Source organism: Schistocerca americana, chromosome X (assembly GCF_021461395.2).
Source record: "Schistocerca americana isolate TAMUIC-IGC-003095 chromosome X, iqSchAmer2.1, whole genome shotgun sequence".
NCBI classification, from domain to species: Eukaryota; Metazoa; Arthropoda; class Insecta; order Orthoptera; family Acrididae; genus Schistocerca; species Schistocerca americana.
Window position 1 is genome coordinate 753,258,256 of NC_060130.1, and position 21,063 is coordinate 753,279,318.

Below are 21,063 nucleotides of genomic sequence, written 5' to 3' on the forward strand. Positions count from 1 at the left end.
TCTTTTTTGGATCTGCACATATATAAGAAAACCAAATAAACAAGGAAGATAGTTTTTGTACTTAAGAGATAGGATGGAATATTGTTTAACTATCCGTCGACAACGAGGTCATGTGGTTCAAATGGTGCAAATGGCTCTGAGCACTATGGGACCTAATATCTTAGGTCATCAGTCCTCTAGAACTTAGAACTACTTAAACCTAACTAACCTAAGGACATCACACACATCCATGCCCGAGGCAGGATTCGAACCTGCAACCGTAGCAGTCGCGCGGTTCCTAACTGAAGCGCCTAGATCCGCTCGTCCACAGCGGCCGGCAGGTCATATGGAGGAGAGTCCAAAATTGGGTAGGATGAGTATAGGGAAACAGATTGGCTTTATATATTTGCATTAGGTTTAATCGATTTAGGGAAACCACGGCAAACTCAAGAGAGGATTACAAGATGAGGGCACTCATCCGTAAGAAATCGTAAAGGTAGCGTTAGGGATCCTACATTGACTAAATTCTATAGACCCAAATTCATTATAAATAATTTAGCGAAAGTGCAAGATAAGCTGGTTACTTAAGGTTTACCGGAGCTAAAAGAACTGAATAGACTTTGAAAATCAATATGGGTTCCGGAAAGGGTAATCAACTGAAGATGCCATCAGTGAGGCATTAGGCATTGTAAATTAAAAAAAAAAAAGAAAAGATATGTAGATATTACAGATTCGTGTTCGACGATAACTTCCTCCATCATATTAAAAAGAAAAAAAAGCAACGAAGCTACAGTTTTAGTGTGAAAGATAGTAACTCACAGCCCACAATTGATTTACAATTCCATCGCAGCTACTCAGAATGTATCAAGGATAGTCTGTCTTGCTATATGTCGTAAATAGATAGTGTGTCGCAGACTGACAGGGCGGTACTAGCGAAGATGTTATGTCGGACACTGAGAGGTATATCTAATATTATATCGTATTGAATACGATATCTCAAAGTCTATTTTCATGAGTTGGATGTATCACTTTCAGAGATACATAGCAGAATAAGAGATGGAATCCATGGGACGTTGCAGGAATAATATAGATAAGACTGGAGAGACAACCGATAAGAAGGATAAAAGTGCTGCTGAAGATCAAGGAAACGAGGTGGGATAATACGAGGCGGCATAACTCCATCTTAAAAGGAAAAGTTAATAGTCAAGGGTTTCTTTGAGTATCTCTCTTGTCTCGTGAAAAATTACGAATTAAATAGCACTTTATCTGTAGAACAAGTTATTTGCAAATAAAATGTCGTCAGTAAATATAACCACTAGCTTGAGGGTACGTATTTCCTTAAACAGTTTTCTTGGCCGACATCCTCAAATGCCCCAAGAAACTAATCGATATAACAATCGTTTAGTGGTATAAATTGTTTAGAAAGATAACTTCCTGTAGAGATCAAATATATCACATCGAGAATGCGGCGCTTAACGGGGTGTGGAGAATGGAGTGCATGTGTAGGGTTCGTCTAGGTTTACAAGACTCTTGCGTTGATAACAGTACTTGGTGCTCAGATGTTTAATATCTAATTTGAAAATTGTTGTTTGATGATCAGACTACAGGGTTAATGTACCGATACAATATCCAATTAATAAATCACTTAAAACAAAAAAGAGAAAAATTGTAACAAGAATTTACTTGTATCGGGTGCCCAAAATAAATTGCACAGTGAACAACATCGACGTCAGCGGCCGCAATTTGTGGCGTTTTTTTGGAGGCAGCAGTTCTGCTGACAACTAATAAGGGTAATTTATTTCTTGTAAATCTTTACATTTTTCTTAGGCAGTTTATTTGCAGAACGTGTTTGAATAAGACTTTTAGATGGACACCGTTTTCGAGTAGGCTCTACTTGCGAGCCAAGTAATCAGTGATAGACGATGCCGTTAACTGCCTGTTTTTCATGTAGACAAACATATCTAAGTCGACTTACACAGCTACCCATTATAAACAGTTACTGTTTGATTAGAAATTAGAAGTCAACAACAGAGACTGTATTATATCAACAGTAGTATAAATTTTCTTTTATAGTCGTTATCATAGTTTGCCATAGCCATTAGAAAGCAAACATAGCATACGATAGCCAGTGGATAAAATAAAAAATAAATGTATTTGTAAGTTGTGGTAAAATTAAAATATTTGACTGCCTGTTTCATAACATTGTTTTTCCGTCTCCGAAATTTTTTGAGAATTTCCTTTCGTCAGGAACCTTAAAGGATTGTTACTTTTCTATTCCGTACATTCAGAGTTATAAAATAAAGTGATAGGTAGTCAAACACGTTTTAACATGGCTGTTGCGTGACTGCCGTTTCCCGCGCTCGCAGAATAACTGTGACAGTTGTACTGTTCCGCTTGGGGTACATTCACACGCTCATAGTTAACTATCGAGTTCGCTGTACAGGATAGTAATAGCCCTATAACTTTTCTGCTTCTTTTGCTGCTCGTTTCACACATTTCGTTGTGTAAATTAAAACATCCCACACAGATAGATAAACCACACGACGAAACCTAATCGTAACACTTACGCTGCCGGCCAGAACTAACTTATGGTACGACGGGCGTTCAAAAAGTTTTGCACAGTCGTCTCTGATTTTTTAATTTTTTGCAGGAGGAGAATGAAAACGTTTGTGAACATACTTGGAACATTTAGCTATACATTGAGCTTACTCGACGTAGCCTCCATCAGCTGTGACGCATTTGGCCCAACGTCTTTCCATGATGTAGATGCACTTTGGTAAAATTCTGGGAATTGACTTTTACGCCATTGCTTGACACAGAAAATAAGGTCTTTCTCACTATCAACTGTTTTACCGCGCAGGCGGGCCTTCAGACGACCAAAGAGGTAAAAATCAGACGGAGCCAAGTCCGGACTGTATGGAGGATAAGGAACAATTTTCCAGCTCATTTTCCTGATTTTCTCCTGCGCCATAAGGTCTGTATGGGGTTTGGCATTGTTATAGTGTAGTCTGATGAGCTGACCCTGAAGCTGTGGTCTGTGGGTCTTGATGGCACGTCGCAGCTTGTCCAGCAACGGTCCCGGTTAATTGTGGAGCCAGGTTCCAGAAAGTCAATGAAAATGACACCACACTGATCCCAGAAGAAGGAGGCCCTCACCTTTCTGCGCGCTGTCCCTGAAAGTCTTGGTTTCTTCTTCCGAGGGGAACCCGGGTGACGCCACTCCATGGATTGGGCTTTGCTCTCAGGTTCGGACAAAAACAACCATGTTTCATCCTGGGTAGTGACGCCGTCAAAAGACTGTTTCCGCTCTTCAGTAAAGGTCTTCATAAGACCCTCGCACACGTTCTTCCTTATCGCTTTCATTTCTCTTGTCAATAATCTAGGCATCCAACGTGCACAGATTTTTCTGTACCCTAGTGATTGTACCAGTGATATCACACTACCCAATGACAAACTAGTCATTTCAGCAAGCTGTCGTGTCGTCACTCATGTGTCATTTTGTATGATTTGATCAATGGTCTCCTTATTCATATCACTCACTGCCGTCGATGGTCTACCGCATCGTGGATTGTCCAGTAGAGAGAAATAACCTTCTTCAAGCCTCTGCAACCACCGCTGGATACTGCTGCGATCAACTGTGTCCTCCCCATAAACAGGGAGCAACTTCCTGTGAATCGATGTGGCAGAGTCATCGCCGGTCTTGAAGAGGAACTCTATCACCGACGGTTGTCACAACCTGACATCTACTTCTCGGTCCATTATGGCTCACTTGTAAATAAAATAAAACACTTGTATATACCAGCTTGTAGCTAAATGTTTCAAGTATATTCACAAAAAATTGCATTCTCTTCATGCAAAAAATAAAAAAGTTAGAGACGACTGTGCAAAACTTTTTGAACGCCCTTTTTTACATTAAGTTCCCAAGGAAGTCCTATTAGGCCCTCTGCTGTCGCTGATCTACATAAGCGGCATACGAGACAGTCTGAGCAGCCCTCTTAGATTTTTTGCAGATGATGCTGTCGTTTATTGTCCTTAAAGTCATCAGATGATAAAACTAATTGCAAAATGAGTAGACAAGATATTTGTGGGGTGCGAAAAGTGGCAGTTGACTCCAAACAATGAAAAGTGGAAGTCATCCACTTTCTACTAAAACAAATCCGCTAAATTTCGGTTACATGATAAACTGCACAAATACAAAGACTGTAAATTTAACTAAATACTTATGGATTACAGTTACGAATAACTTAAATTGAAGCTATCACGTAGATAATGTAGTGGGGAAAGCAAACCAAAGACTGCGATTTATTATCAGAACACTTAGAAAATGCAAAAGGTCTGTTACAGAGACAGCTTACACCATACATGTCCTCCATCTCCAGGAGTATAGCTGTACGATGTGAGATCCGCACCAGATGGGATTGACGGAGGACATCGAAAAAGTTCGTTAAATGGGAGCTCGTTTTGTATTATCGCGAAAGAGTGGAGAGTGCCAAGGACATGATACTTGAATTGCGGTGGCAATCATTAAAACAAAGGCGTTTTTCGTTACGGCAGTATCGTCTTGGGAAATTTTAATCATCAACTTTCTTCTCCGATTGCGAAAATATTTTGTTGGCGCCCACCTATAGAGGGAGAAATGACCATCATAATAAAATAAGAGAAATCAGAGCTCGCACAGAAAAATTTACGTCTCGATTTTTCCACGCCCCATCCGAGAGTAGATTCGTAGAGAAATAGCTTGAAGGCGGTTTGATGAACCCTCTGCCGGTAATTTAATTCTGAATTGCAGATTAATCATGCAGATGTCTCTATTTGACAGTGCCCTTGAAGTTTGATGCAGTGCAAGCACGTCCGAAGGAACAATGCCGCTGACGGTTTATATGCGTATTAAATGATGAAATGTTTCTGCAAAAGCACATACTGTACCAACACAGCTATGCAATTTACTGGAAACAATTGAAAATATATGCCGAACCGGGAAAACTGGGTTCGATTCCTGGCCTAGCAAAATTTACCGTTTGTTTCCAGTAAACTGTATAGTTGCGGTGGTTCGCATCTTGCAAATACATTTCATGACTTGCGGTAACTGTGCAAATGAGGGAGGAAAACGATATTAAACGGCCACCAGAAGACGTGGCTACGCTCATTCTTCCATTGCTTATTGCTGTAGTAGCTGCCAGACTCTTCGTTATTCTTGTTGTGCCCACTGTGGCAGTAAGGGAACCATTTACCACCGAAACAAGTTGCTGTTAGGTGGCTTGCTTGAACGTAGCAGCTGTACAGCCTCTTCACAGAGCCAAATAGCATTAGGCAAACTACGGTAAAAATTATGGCAACACAGATTAACAATGATCTACAATAATTTATTAGTAGAAAGTATACATTACGTAACTCGAGCGGGAAGACGACGCGAGCCAATGTAGCTCAAAGTTCACTTAAGCTAATCTGTCTATGAACTCTGATTTGGTCGAAAATCCAATGAACGAAGAGTAATAGAATCAGTAGAATGCCCATTTGAGCCCTTCTGCGGGGCGACTGCAAATACGTGCTGACGATGTCTTGAGGCACAGTGTTGATACTGTCTAACTAACTGTTGATACACTCCGGATACTGACGGCGGTGTGGTGCCCTGCATCTACTTATATCAGCGTTTGGCTGATGAATGTCTACCTGAGAACTATTTACGTGACGTTAGGCGGAATCATAACATAGCCTGTGTTGTGTGTGCCCCGTACGGCTTATGACCACAACTATGTTGCGCCTCTATGGAAGCTGACGTGTGACGCCCTCTCTGTGTTTGGCTACGTCTGTTATCTTCTGGTGTATACAGCAATTCTGATCGGTGTAGTGTTCAGCGATAAACGACCATCGATAGAATGTAACATTACAAACACGACAATCTTTATGCATTCGCGGTGGGATTATTAGACAAGGGAGAACTGACTGAGGATGCGAAGTACTGCCCTTCCAAGTGCCGAAGAAGACAACTATGTACTAGCGGAATACTGGGAGCGGTCGATCATGTATCCCCAGTGTAGATGATGGCTGATATCTCCTGGACAACACACGCGCCAAATTTTCTGAGGGAGATGTTCCCTAATTTCTTGTCAGCGTTAGAATTGTAGCGAGGCGATCGATAAGTCGAGAATTTCACAATCGGTTAGCTGTACTCGTTTACAAACAGAGAAGATGGTTTCGATGTTACCTTGTGCACTGTCCATCGGAAGGTATTTCTGTCCCGTATTTTTCATCAAAAGAGCTACATCTCTGGTTGTGAAACCCTGTGAAGAATACATGGTCTCCTCAACTGACATGTTTATGTTAGTATGTAAAATGCAGTAACGTAGCCAAGTGTTGAGATAGTGTATTCGCAGGGTTACGTTTATTTTCTGCACATATTAATAGCAGAAAGTGTTAAATAGTGAAGGTTTTTTGTTCAAATATTAGCCACTGGCAAAAAACAAACAGATTTAGATTAATTTGCTTACACTAGAATCATATTCCGGAAGCTTTCTCATGAGGCTGCTGACCCACTACTCCATGGAGGGATATCTGTCGCAATGCGGAATCAGTCTCTCCAGTATTGTTAATCCTACGTGTCCGACGTTTCACATGTATGTTTTTAATCTGTTGGTGTGGTGGACCGATAATCCGTATGTCATACTGTTGGAGGCAGGAGGGCCGGCCGGTGTGGCCGTGCGGTTAAAGGCGCTTCAGTCTGGAACCGCGTGACCGCTCCGGTCGCAGGTTCGAATCCTGCCTCGGGCATGGATGTGTGTGATGTCCTTAGGTTAGTTAGGTTTAAGTAGTTCTAAGTTCTAGGGGACCGATGACCACAGCAGTTGAGTCCCATAGTGCTCAGAGCCATTTGGAGGCAGGAGGAGGGGATCTCAGTATTTTTTCAATTCCACGTGGTTCATATTCGTTCCCGCCGACCTTCCTGGGGTGTCGATTGTTTACCACATTCATCGACATGTCATAGAATGTGGACGCCCACTTCGTGGTCCAATTGTTTAAACCATTATACTGTTTGCCGGCCGGTGTGGCCGAGCGGTTCTAGGCGCTTCAGTCTGCGACCGCTACGGTCGCAGGTTCGAATCCTGCCTCGGTCATGGATGTGTATGATGGCCTTAGGTTAGTTAGGTTTAAGTAGTTCTAAGTTCTAGGGGACTGATGACCTCAGATGTTAAGTCCCATAGTGCTCAGAGCCATTTGAGTCATTATAGTGTTTATACGGTAGAGCTATATCAGAGATGGAATGATAGATGAGATAAAAAATAAGAATTATGACAATATATTCATGAGAAAATGAGCCTTTTTTCTACAATGACGATGACGATTTATTTGCTGGACCACTGCCACATTCATCAAAGGTGAACTTTTTGGAATTCTAGAACTGGTTTGGGAAGCAGTAAAAATAGAACCTAACTTTTTAGTGTTGAGATAAGCACACGTCAGACTTTTAAAAAATACTAAGGAAGAAGTTACTAGGTTACTACCACTTAAACGTGGTAACGCTAAGGATCTTCGAGTGAACATTGAACACGCCGTGGGAAATGGATGCTCACTATGTATTACAGGATGATTCAACATTATCTGTACTCGGAGCCATCGAATAATCTTACAAAGTGAAACTGGTTCAGTTAGCAACTTGAACGATATAAGGGCAGCTCCTTTTATACATGGTCTACATAATTTTCCGCAAAATACGAGCTGTCGTTCTACATCTGGGTTTTTACTCCGCAAATCATCATAAGGTGTATGAGGGGGCGAACATTTTCACCACTATAAAACCCCTTACCTCCCCCCCCCCCCCCCCCACCCAAATGCTACTCGGAGAGGGAGGTAATTGGCACAAAAGAAGAAATGTTGGCGGGCCACATAAACCAGTGAGGAGAGGTTGACTACGAAAACTTATTGCTATTCCACTCTTCAGTGGTGGAAAGAACGACATTTGATAGCAACTTAAGTGCAACTTTTAGGAAGCGCAGTGACTGAAGTTCTAAGTCTTTCAGTCTGTTTCGCACTACTTTCATACTGCCAGTAATTATGGGAGTTCTACGCCGTATGAAGATACTTTGCAAATAGTTTGTCAGCTTATTGTCTATCTGCTGTCGTCCATCTCTTCAAAAGAGACCGGAATAGGGGGCTATCCCTTTTGGGAACCTTCCAATTGATTCATAAATATTTGGGGTATCTGCTTTACATACATCACATCTCACCATCGGGCTGACTCGTGCCCTTTCTTGTTGAGCAAAATCGCCGATATTTTGATATCAAAGTAACAGTGAAATTGACAGAGTAAAATAGTAAAAAAACGTACGCAGTTTCTGGACTAAATACAAATGATTTACTTTCCGGTGCAAATTTTGTCGTACATATTATCTCAATACCATACTTAACTAGAGAGGCAGAAGACGGAATGAACAGTGCCATACGCATTCGTGCTGGTTTTTTTTTTTTTTTTTTTTTTTTTTTTTTTTTTTTTTTTTTTTTTTTTTTTTTTTTTTTTTTTTTTTTTTTTAGAAGATGGACGGCCCGAGGTATATGCTGTTCTTTAATATAATATGTAGCTAGTAGTCGTGAATCTGAACGTAGTGAGCAAAAACGTCTTTCTTTGGGTATTCTTCGAATAGCAACAGACTATTCATTATTTCGATTGAGCACGTGAAACTGAATTATGGGAACATTAGCAGCTATGTCTTATTAAATTATTTCGTAAGTCCATAAACAAAATGGCGTTCTGAAGACGGTTTTGGGGCCACTGCCTCAGGAGAAACAACAAGCGGAAGCCTAAGTGTTATCGAAAACAATACTCGTACAAGATACTGCCACAATATAAATAACTGCTGCGACCCTGGTTATTTTTCGTAGTCGTTCCAGCAGATTGCTAAGTGAAAACTATTCAAAAACGTAGTGTAACAAAGAGGAAAATGGGGATTGAGTCTGATCATTTAATTCATGGCTGGCGTTCTGTGTCACGTGTTCGTTGATTTCCAGTGTTTCCATTCGGATCATCTTTCTGCTTTTCTTGACAGAATGTAAAATTTCACATAACACATCATGTGAATGGTTTTGTTCTAAAGGATGATCCGCTGCGCGGGATTAGCCGGGCGGTCTTTGGCGCTGCAATCATGGACTGTGCGGCTGGTCCCGGCGGAGGTTCGAGTCCTCCCTCGGGCATGGGTGTGTGTGTTTGTCCTTAGGATAATTTAGGTTAAGTAGTGTGTAAGCTTAGGGACTGATGACCTTAGCAGTTAACTCCCATAAGATTTCACATACTTTTTTTAAGGATGACCAGGAGAGGTCAAATCTTTCTTCGTTAATAGCCAGCTTATCTCATGTTCACGTAACCTAGTTGCCACAGCTCTGCTTAACCGGCCAATATACGCTTTTCCACACTGCTTTCAAATGATTTTATATGCACCACTCGGTGCCAAGTGTTGCCGTTTGCCTTTACTAGGGCACTCTAGAACGATTTCTGTTGGCTCACCCGCTTGCTACAGTATCTTATATTGAGGACAATTTATGGGTAGGATGGTATACAAGCTTCTTTTCCCTAGTGCTTCTAGTTACTGCTCCAAATTGATATTAAAATCAAGGAGGTATCTACCGTGGATTCCACTTGTGACAGGAATTCCAGTGTGATTCATAAATCTACTGCCGACCTCCCAGTTGATTATATCGTAGGAATGTTGTATGCATCTCGGAATACTAAGATACACCACTGAATAAGAAACGTCTCAGCACAAATTCATAGGTATCACAAGGGCACGTATTGAGTTATTGTTTGCCGTTTAGGAACCAAACAATAATGGGGAAAATGACTAATATGGGGACACAGGCTGTGTTGAAGTCAAAAGTGCGTAATTAATGTCTTATTGCTTCATTCCTGTATTGAAATTTTCTAACAGTGTCCTTAGCAGCCACTAATTAGCCTAATCATTGCGCGATTGGTAGCATTAATCGTTGGTAGGGTTTCATGAGAACATCTACTTCAATACCTACTATATAATATGAATTATAACTACAGACGTGCTGCGGCTAGAAATGTTAATTTGTTTCCTTCGAATAATTTCAGTCGCATTTTCAGATAAGGCTTGCAGAAGTTTACATAATTATACTAACAGTGTGATGCTAAACGCTAGAGGCTGCCTCATGCGGCGGTATGCGCAGTATAGGTGTTTAAATTGCAAGGACAGCTTCCATTGCCATTGTCCTTTAGTCACGTTGTTAAGTAGTATGCATTATCACTGAATATTTGTTTCTGTTGTTTCGTTTATCACTTTCGGTTAGTTTAAGCTCTCCATGAATTCATTGATGCATAGTTTGTCCGCGTGCACTGCATGGCATTCGTTGTTTATTGCCGAGCTTTTCACTGGAAAATCACACAACGATAAAGCACTTCACACTCGCCAAAGCGATAAGCAGAGGCTTGCGCTGAGGACAATAGACGGTTGCTGGCACTGGAAGTGATCACACTGGCGGCGGCCAGAAGCAGCCTTGTGGAGGGAGGGCCAGGAAAGCTGGGGAACAGGAGTTCTGGTGTGCACATAAGAAGGCAGGTGGAGGGGCGCTGCGCAGTAGCAAGGAGCAGTGTACCACGTGACGCTCCAGCCAATAGCGTCAGTCTGCCGCCTCTGTCTGTGGAGTGCACTTCGGGGTGCGCGTGAGACGTCAGCGTTGAACTTCGCTGTTCATTATGTGTGTCGTACAACTAACAGAGCAAGTAGTGTAGAAGATTTTGGAGAGAGAGAGAGGAGGGGAGGGGGCCGATGTTCCCGTCTGAAGCATGCCCCAGCATTACTAGATGCCGGGGTGGAGAACAGGAGAGCAGTGGTTCCCAGCTTGGAGGTAATTACCCCCTCAGGGGGAAAACAAAATTTTCTAAACGCTTCAGAAAACAGTTCAGTTATAGTTCAGTCATGAAACTAAATTACTTAAGAAATAATCTCGTGTATTAATATTTCGTTAGACTAAAATTTATGACATTGTCGTCATCCATTTGACATATTCTGCTAAGTAAAGGCCTCTCTTAGAACTTCACTTATACGTATCCATCCTGCTCTTGCATGTTATGGAGCGTGATCAATTCACCTTTATTAGATCGTCGTCTGGATTTCTCATCTCTTTCAATCCAGTAAAGAACTTACATTGTCCGTCTACCATCCATTCACCAAGTTATGTATCTCGCTCACGTCCGTTTCATTTTGATTAGAATTATAATTGCATCTTCCACAGCAGAGAAGGGCACAAAGGGGCGCCGAAGTTTGTGACAAAGCTTCGCTATCCAGATCAGTAGTGTCACTTTATAGTCCACTTACTAACTGATTTCTAAGATTTTATTTCCCAGAGCCACATTGTGCAGTCACATTTACTATGAAGTGGAAGCAGTGTTGATGAAGAGCGAGCAATGAAAAGCACAGATATGTGATTCGTTAGTATAGGAATAAATATAACAGCAGTATATCTTTAGAGACACAGTTTTATGGTACACAGAAGAGCTTTTCTCCCTGCACATTGATTTCCCATAATGGGGTAAAGATGAAACAAAAGACAATGGCATTGATCACATAATGATACAAATACAGCAGTATGTGCTTATTGCCTCATGCATAAATTTAGGAATACCCGAAGAGCACAATGAACAGTACAGCTTCAGTTAATTTGGCGTTGTTGAACAGGCTTTCAGTCGGAAGGTCTCTCTCAGAAACATGATCGTTACAAATAATATATACATTCAGCTTCAAATAGAACTCCATGGAATAATTATTCTTGGCCTTGCGCGAAGTTTTCCTTGGTATCCTCACGGGGCCGTTCAGAAAATGGAAAATCAGAGATGTAAATCAGAGATGTAATTTGATCTAGATGTCATTACTAAATTGATTCTGTGACTTACAATGAACCCTTTTCGGTGGTTATAGTTCTCTAATAATTTTAAAAACATAAAAAAAATCCTTTCATAATTAAGAAAAGGCCGGTAATGTTTTATATAATTTTGATATTTTTGCTCTAATGCTTATAAACAACACATTCTTGTCAGTTTCAGAAATTCTTTTATTTGACATGGTACAGTTTTTGCAGTACTTCATGAAAAAATTGTTTCGAATAACCGTTCTGTGTAGGTATTTAACAACAAGAGATAATTCTGCAACTGCTCTCTCACATTCGTTTGGAATTCTGTATAACAGCTTCGTAAATATGTGGCTCAGTAGTTAAGTGCTAGACTACAAATGCAAAGGTCTGGTGCTATATTCTCTGTCAATCCTAGAATTCGTATGTCACTTACCATTTCTGTCACCTGTGCTAGTGTTCGCTAGTTTGAAAAATCCCATCGTGTACTGTAGTTAAGAGTCCAAGTTAAACTGTAGGTCCGCCTGTAACTGGTTGGGGAAGTCAGCTCAGAGGTCAGAGGAAGGCAAGGGTATACCCCATCGCACTAGGACCATGCCTTTAAGGTGCTGTGGTGTTGAAACTAGCCTTTGGGTACCTGACAGACTTACGTTCACCAACCAAATAGTATTCATTGCATTTCTCTATCATTTGGTGTATGCAAACATCGGGTACATACACAGGAACGGAAATATTATGTGTATTCTGTAGTATCATTATTCAAAATAGAGAAAACATGATAAAATCACTTCGTTCGCAGATTCTGAAAAGCGGAAAGAACACCACAAGAAACACCATAAAAAGAGGAGACACAGGGAGAGAGACAAAGAAAGAAGTAATGCTGAAGATGAGGTATGTACTGGCTAATTTTATACATTTCTGTCTGTACTCACGGCAGTTTTAAGTAGTAGAATGTAGTTTCTTTCAGGTAATATTCTGTATGCTGATCATCCGTGGAAAGGAATCTTTGTTTCTCATTACTTTACACGAATTTATCCTGTTCTTTTTAAAAGAATATTAGGAAACGAGTTTGTTAATATCCAGGACATCATGGTTACACATCGATACTACTATTACTCATGCAGATATGGATAACCTCATATATTCAACAAAGGGAAAGTACAGTGCCTAAATTTGTGAAAGAAATGCGTTAGAGATATGTTCAAAAAATAAATGGGGGAAAAGTAATTACTTTGAAAGCTCAAGAGCTGTGGATGACGTGAGTTTGTTGAAAATGTAGGAATTATTTATCTATTTGTATTAGTAACCATAAAAAATCATGAAGGTTCTTAGCTGCAGGATGAACTTTGCGCTGTCCCCACAAATAATTGTTCGGTCTCTACTGTGCTTTAATTTTTCCAAATGACTCTGTAGTATTGCCAAGGTGACTTCTATGTGGGCGCCAAGAGGTAGTTTTCCAGTGCTATGGAATCTCCCCCTCCTCCACGTTCTACAATATGTTTGAAGTTAGAGTCAATTGTCCTTTCTCTAATTCATGGCTTCGTCGTAGTATTGAACCATTATCTGCTCATAAAGATTTTCAGGCCTTTACACTTCGAAATTGTTGTTTGTGGGGCTGAATGAAGACGACAGCGCACAGAAGAAGGAAGAACACGAACAGCTAGGTTGTACCGTGTACACGGTTGCCCTTATATAAAAGGTAAAATGTGTCAAGACAAGCAACGCAGCCTGTTCTTCTGATGGTGTGAAAGCACACTAAGATTGATCATGTACTTCCTGAAATTGAATTGTCACCTTTTTAAATGTATCACGACCGATTGTAAAATTATAAAATCGCGAAGAATTGACAAACACAAACATAAAAACAAAGCATTTCGTAATGGTATTAAACATTTACAATTTTTTATCTTGCAAACCGTTCTTCTGTTTGAAAATTTCTGCTGCAGCTATCGGGATATTACCCTTATTTAGTACAAATGTAGCAGAAATGAGGTGAAAAGGGGTTACACTGGAGGAATCGGACGCCTTCGTGATAGTTAACAATATGTCAGTACAGACTGTTTTCCTGTGTTATAAATATGATTCGAATTATTCTTATTCTGAGTGATTATAACACTGAGATACCATTTTCGGTAATTATTCTAAAAAATATGTTATTTTTATGTAATTAAAGCTTTAAAAATCATTAAATTTCAAGATTTGGTCACGTGGACGAAAACGCTCCGGTAACGTTTCAGGCTAGTAGTAACACGAAGCTATACGTGCGTTATAGGAGTGTTAGCCAAGTTGCTAGAGTTTTTACGTACTTTTTCCGCGAAAGGTTATTGAGTTATCGAGAACGCATTTACAGCTTCTAAGTAACAATGGAAAAGAATTTTGTGAAGGTTAATAGTGGAAACCTACCGAACGTTTATGCGTTTATGGTTTCTTCGCTACTCAAAAACAACCCAGATTTTATGTTTCGGAAATAAAAAACGTGAAGACTGCATTTCATGGCGTGTGGGGCGGAAGTGAAATAAAACAGCAATAAGCCGTAGAATAGATGCAGTTAACGCAGCAGAACTTTAAAGTATCTTTTGTTCTAAAACGCAGCAAATCCTTAAAGTACCTTTTGTTCTACCGCATACCAAACTGCTGCTGAAACGTTATGATTTAAAAGTGCTTAAGCAGGACCAACGGTCATTTTGTCGTAATGCCCTGATCTTACTACATTTCCTAGTAGGTTCCAAGCAATGTCTAATTTTTCTCTTTATCAAAACCATCAGCTCTACAACGGGCTCACTGGAAACAACGGGCTCACTGGAACCAGTTGGAAGTGGCCAAATTATTGCCTTCAACGACTTGTCTGGGAAAAGTAATGTGGTCGGATATTGTTAAATTATCGGATTCTTCAGAATAAGAGCTACATAAGGCATGAAATACAGTTTCTTAACCGGCCGGTGTGGCCGAGCGGTCCTAGGCGCTTCAGTCGGGAACCGCGCGACCGCTACGGTCGCTGGTTCGAATCCTGCCTCGGGCATGGATGTGTGTGATGTACTTAGGTTAGTTAGGTTTAAGTAGTTCTAACTTCTAGGGAACTGATGACCTCAGATGTTAAGTCCCATAGTGCTCAGAGCCATTTGGACCATTTGAACAGTTTCTTAACACCATCCTTGTGATTCATTTCAAATTGATCAGGTATAAAATGAAGCTAGTAACTTAAACTAGATATTAAAATGTAATATGATATGTAATTTAAGGCTCTTACAAAACTGTATTACGAATAAAGTAAAGTTAAGAAGACAGTAGTATTAAGCGAAGAAAAAAATCCCTGCACCCAATGAGGATAGATCTTGCTAACATTATACTCACATCAAAAAAAGTTTTGCATCATCTCGGTTTCGAGAGTTCCGGAACCTGTATAGAAAATTGGAAAAGAGATCAACATAAACATTCCATGTTGTACCAGCATACAGCGAGACCTTCAGAGGTGGTGGTCCAGATTGCTGTACACACCGGTACCTCCGATACCCAGTAGCACGTCCTCTTGCATTGGTGCATGCCTGTATTCGTCGCGGCATACTATCCACAAGTTCATCAAGGCACTGTTGATCCAGATTGTCCCACTTCTCAATGGCGATTCTGCGTAGATCTCTCAGAGTGGTTGGTGGGTCACGTCGTCCATAAACAGTCCTTTTCAATCTATCCCAGGCATCTTCGATAGCGTTCATGTCTGGAGAACATGCTGGCCACTCTAGTCGAGCGATGTCGTTATCCTGAAGGAAGTCATTCACAAGATGTGTACGATGGGGGCACGAATTGTCCGTGAATACGAATGCCTCGCCAATATGCTGCCGATATGGTTGTACTATCGGTCGGAGGATGACATTCACGTATCGTACAGCCGTTACGGCTTCTTACATAACCACCAGCGGCGTACGAAGGCCCCACATAATGCCACCCCAAACCAGCAGGGAACCTCCACCTTGCTGCACTCGCTGGACAGTGTGTCTAAAGCGTCCGGGCCTGACCGGGTTGCCTCCAAACACGTCTCCAACGATTGTCTGGTTGAAGATATATGCGACACTCATCGGTGAAGAGAACGTGATGCCAATCCTGAGCGGTCCATTCGGCATGTTGTTGGGCCCATCTGTACCGCGCTGCTTGGTGTCGTGGTTGCAAAGATGGACCTCGCCATGGACGTCGAGAGTGAAGTTGCGCATCATGCAGCCTGTTGCGCACAGTTTGAGTCGCTACACGACGTCCTGTGGCTGCACGAAAAGCATTATTCAACATGGTGGCGTTGCTGTCAGAGTTCCTCCGAGCAATAATCCATAGGTAGCGGTCATCAGCTGCAGTAGTAGCCTTTAGGCGGCATGAGCGAGGCATGTCATCGACAGTTCCTGTTTCTATGTATCTCCTCCATTTCCGAACAGCATCGCTTTGCTTCGCTCCGAGACGCCTGGACACTTTCCTTTTTGAGTGCCCTTCCTGGCACAAAGTAACAATGCGGACGCGATCGAACCGCGGTGTTGACCGTCTAGGCATGGTTGAATTACAGACAACACGAGCCTTGTACCTCCTTCCTGGTGCAGTCCGCAGCTCGTGGTCTCGCGGTCGCACGTGGTTCCGGGTTCGATTCCCGGCGGGGTCAGGGATTTTCACCTGTCTCGAGATGACTGGGTGTTTGTGTTGTCGTCATCATTCATGAAAGTGGCGAGATTGGACTGAGCAAAGGTTGGGAATATGTGCGGGTGCTGATAACCGCACAGTTGAGCGCTCAACAAACCAATCATCATCATCATCCTTCCTGGTGGAATGACTGGAACTGATCGGCTGTCGGACCCCCTCCATCTAATTGGCGCTGCCCATGCATGGTTGTTGACATCTTTGGACGGGTTTAGTGACATCTCTGAACAGTCAAAGGCAGCCGGCCGCTGTGGCCGAGTGGTTCTAGGCGCTTCAGTCTGGAACCGCGCTGCTGCTACTCTCTCAGTTTCAAATCCTGCTTCGGGCATGGATGTGTGTGATGTCCTTAGGTTAGTTAGGTGTAAATAGTTCTAAGTCTAGGGGACTGATGATCTCAGATGTTAAGTCCCATAGTGCTCAGAGCCATTTGAACCGTTTTTTCGAACAGTCAAAGAGACTGTGTCTGTGATACAATATCTACAGTCAACTTCTATCTTCAGGAGTTCTGGGAACCGGGGTGATGCAAAACTTTTTTTGATTTGTGTATTTGAAGTCCAGCACGCTACCTATTACGCTACAAGCGACAACGTGTTCATATGGTGTGTTTACTTGCATCAAAATGATCCTCATAACAAAAAAAAAAAAAAAAACCACACACGGTGGCCACAACTCATTTTGTTGCAACCACATTTTATACAGTTTCTCATTCTTTAGCACACCCAAAAACAATTTTTCCGGAGCAAGATATTAGTGTGACGAGGTCTACGACGTTAGAAGAGAGGGCGTCACAAACATCACGTGACTCAAATTGAGCGTTTTAGCAGTCTTTCAATTGATTTGAATGTAATTTCCATTTTTTATAGAAACAACTGAAGTTCATGTTGAAAAAAACGTGTTACGATCATAAAATGACATAATTAACCATTTTAGACGATTTCCATAAAACAGTCAAATACCATCTAGCCTGACGCTTCATCTGTTTATGCTCGTATTGTCTAAGGCATGTAAAGGCAACGCAGTCTGTAGCTGCGATAAAGCCGGTCACCATAGAGAACGCGTTCGCCTACATCACTGTGCCTTCACTGTCCTGGTAAACACCCAGTTTGGCGTGAGGGATGCCTAGGCGTCGCAAAACAGGAAAAAAAAAGTTCAAGAAGTACAGACAAGGACACTGAAGCGCCAAAGAAATTGATATAGGCATGCGTATTCAAAAGTAGAGATTTGTAAACAGGCCGAATGCGGCACTGCGGTCGGCAACAACAAGTGTCTGGCGCAGTTATTAGACTGCTGCTACAATGGCCGGTTATCAAGATTTTAATGAGTTTGAACGCGGTGTTATAGTAGGCGCACGAGCGATGGGACACAGAATCTCCGAGGTAGCGATGAAGTGGGGATTTTCCCGTACGACCATTTCACGATTGTACCGTGAATATCAGCAGTCCGTTAAATCATCAAATCTCCGACATCGCTGCGGCCGGAAAAAGAACCTCGAAGAACGGGACCAACGACGACTGAAGAAATCGTTCAACGTGACAAAAGTGCAACCATGACGTAAATGGCCGCAGGTTTCGGTGCTGGGCCATCAACAAGTGTCAGCGTGAGAACTATTCAACGAAACATCTTCGATATGGGCTTTCGGAGGCGAAGGCTTACTCGTGTGATTCCTGATACGTCTAGATACCACTCTGACAGGTGAGACGTACGTAGGCATTCTGTCTGATCACCTGCATCCGTTCATGTCCTGTGCATTCCGACGGACTTGGGCAATTCCAGCAGGACAGTGCGACACTTCACACATCCAGAATTGCTACAGAGTGGCTCCAGGAACACTCTTCTGAGTTTCAACACTTCAGCTGGCCACCAAACTCACCAGACATGAACATTATTGAGCATACCTGGGATGCCTTGGAACGTGCTGTTCAGAAGAGATCTCCACCCCCTCATACTCTTACGAATTTATGGACAGTCCTGCAGGGTTCATGGTGTCAGTTCCTTCCAGCGTTACTGAGTCGAGTCCATGCCACGTCGTGTTGCGGCACTTCTGCGTGCTCGCGGGGCCCATACACGATATTATACACGTGTACTCGTTTCTTTGACTTTTCAGTGTACTACATGCTGAAGCAAAAACGTGACTTTAGTACGTCGATAACGACTGCACTCGTGAAACCACCCGTGGAGACCAATACTTCAACGGTAGAACTGACATCTATAACTGAAATTTTACATTTAAGGCTGCACTTGAGGTAAAAAGTCTGCAATTAATTGGTAACAGATTTAGCAACCAAGTTGCAACATCAGTCAGCGATCGCGAATCATTTTTCGCCTGTGCTAAGAGGCTGATGAAGTAGCAAAGGGTGGAGCTGCCATGTTTATGACTGGTATCAATCCCCAGAACCCTGCCAAAAAAATAGTGCACTTACCAGTCGTGCATTATTGCAAATTATTACCTTTCTACTACTATGAACCTGTTAACCCTAGCAATACTAACACATTTGTGTAACCAAGGTGTAGGGGTCGGGGTGTACTTCATGCCCACCCTAAAAAAAATTAAAAATCGTTAATTGATTTTTGACCAATATTAGCAGCGTATTTTTAAAAGAGGCACTGATCTGTAAGTGAATCGAAAACCCGAAAGTATCTTTTAGCACACACTTAGCAGTACCAACGCACTTTCAGTAACATGTACGACCAAAAAAGGGTGGGTACGTTATGACCACCACAAAAAATTATACTGAATATGACATTCGTTGTGAAAAGTCACATCTATTACTCAGACTTGTACATTTAGGTTAAATTTGACTGAAACATTTAAAACGTTTAAGGATGTGGTAGAAGACTTTTTTAGACACAATAAATATTTTTTCGACATTTTGAATTATGAAGTGCGTGGCTAGATGACAATATTTTCAAAAACATTGACATAAAGTACACCCCATCTCTCCTTCCTCCTCTCGGTATTTGGAAGGGTTAAACTACAGCCCTGTGCTTTCATCACTGTTGCTGCTGCTACTACTACTACCACTACTACTACTACAATCACACGCACCGCTTCCTTATTAGTATATATGTCTCCCTGTCGGAATAAGTCGACGATGCTTCAGATTCGACAACAGTCATTGTTACGTGATTCCTTCAGGGAGGTGCTGGCGGTGCACCACTTGTCCCCCATGTGACCGACTTAGAGGATACGTTATCTCACGTTACCCGGCAAAGTTCTTGCTATCATACAATCTATTTGAATTAGATCTCTGCTGTCGTCTGGTGGATATTCTCAGGCTTTTGCTTGTGTACAATTAAATCGCAATAACGGAGTCGGACTTAACGACAGACGGAATCGGGAACTGTATTTAAAGTTGCACAAGAGGATCTACCTACTCTCAAGAACTTTGTTTGTGTGTACTTTGCCTTGTGTTAAAAAATATTCGCACGACACACATTTTGCTAGTTCACTAGTGATGGCCACTGTGTCCTTGTAAAAATGATGTATTTAATCTGCTCCTCCTAAAACTATTCACAGTTGAAATACGAATACAATTATATGTTCCACCCTAGCTATTATAAGTCACTGTCATTTTCAAGTGCGAACTCCTACTCTCATAAATTTACACCGCCACCCATTGTTGTTGTATACAAATGTACATCTGTCATTGTAATGGGCAACCGCTGTATTAAGCACGAGCAAAAACAACATCCCATATGCGTCAACACTTTGAAATAACTTTTTTACTACCATAGCGACATATGTATATAAATACAAAAACTCGTATCACACAGCACGTTGCCCTATTCGAGTTTATTCGACACTGTCTAGCGTACAGTAAACAGCTGTTCAAAGATATAATGAAAGTCACCACTGCCCAGGTGATCGTACCTATTGCTATGTGCCGGGGAATGGTGCCTCACTGCTACATATCTTTTGTCTGTGCGTTTAAAATTATCAGTATATATGCATTTCATCTCGCTCACAGAGATATGTCCATGCTTATGTCATATCATATAGTTAGTCATGCTATAAAATGAAGTCAGAGTTTTGAACACACATTTTGAAGCATTGTAATTTAGAACTTTCACATGCTTGACAAGGTTGCAAGTTGGCATTAAATAACACACATCTAATTCCAGACTGGGCGTTTATTTGCATCATGTATACCATTGCATTTCATCAAGTACTCGACAAAAGTTCTGTAAAAACATTATGCTAGGTAATTCTGTTCGTACGTTCAGCATTTTGTCCGCTCTCTTGTAGTACGCATGTATATTTCCATTTCCTCGAGTGCATCCACAACGCTTTTTTCTTGCTCGCGTGTGGTATTTGTAGGGCTCTGGTGGCCTTTGAAATAGTGTGGACGGTCTCTCTTAAATATGTTGCCACAATGGAATCATTGCTCCCAGTCGACCTAGCGTACTCTTCAAACCTGCTGTTGAAATTAAGTCTCATCTGACGTATATGAAGTTTGAAGCATCCACCATCCAGCCCTACAAATACTACGTACGAGCGAGAAAAGAAGCGTAATGGGTGCACTCGAGATAATGGAAGACGGGACAATATGTTAAACGAACAAA

The 21,063-nt window shown here is 41.7% G+C and overlaps 1 protein-coding gene across 1 annotated transcript in view; it reads left to right on the plus strand.

Annotated features, from left to right (window-relative positions):
- Window positions 1–21,063, plus strand: part of LOC124556298 — a 391,641-nt gene that overhangs the window by 136,606 nt on the left and 233,972 nt on the right. The window contains exon 2 of the mRNA XM_047130273.1: window positions 12,632–12,723. The gene's annotated coding sequence lies outside the window, so the exon portion shown is untranslated. The remainder of the gene's footprint in view (window positions 1–12,631; window positions 12,724–21,063) is intronic.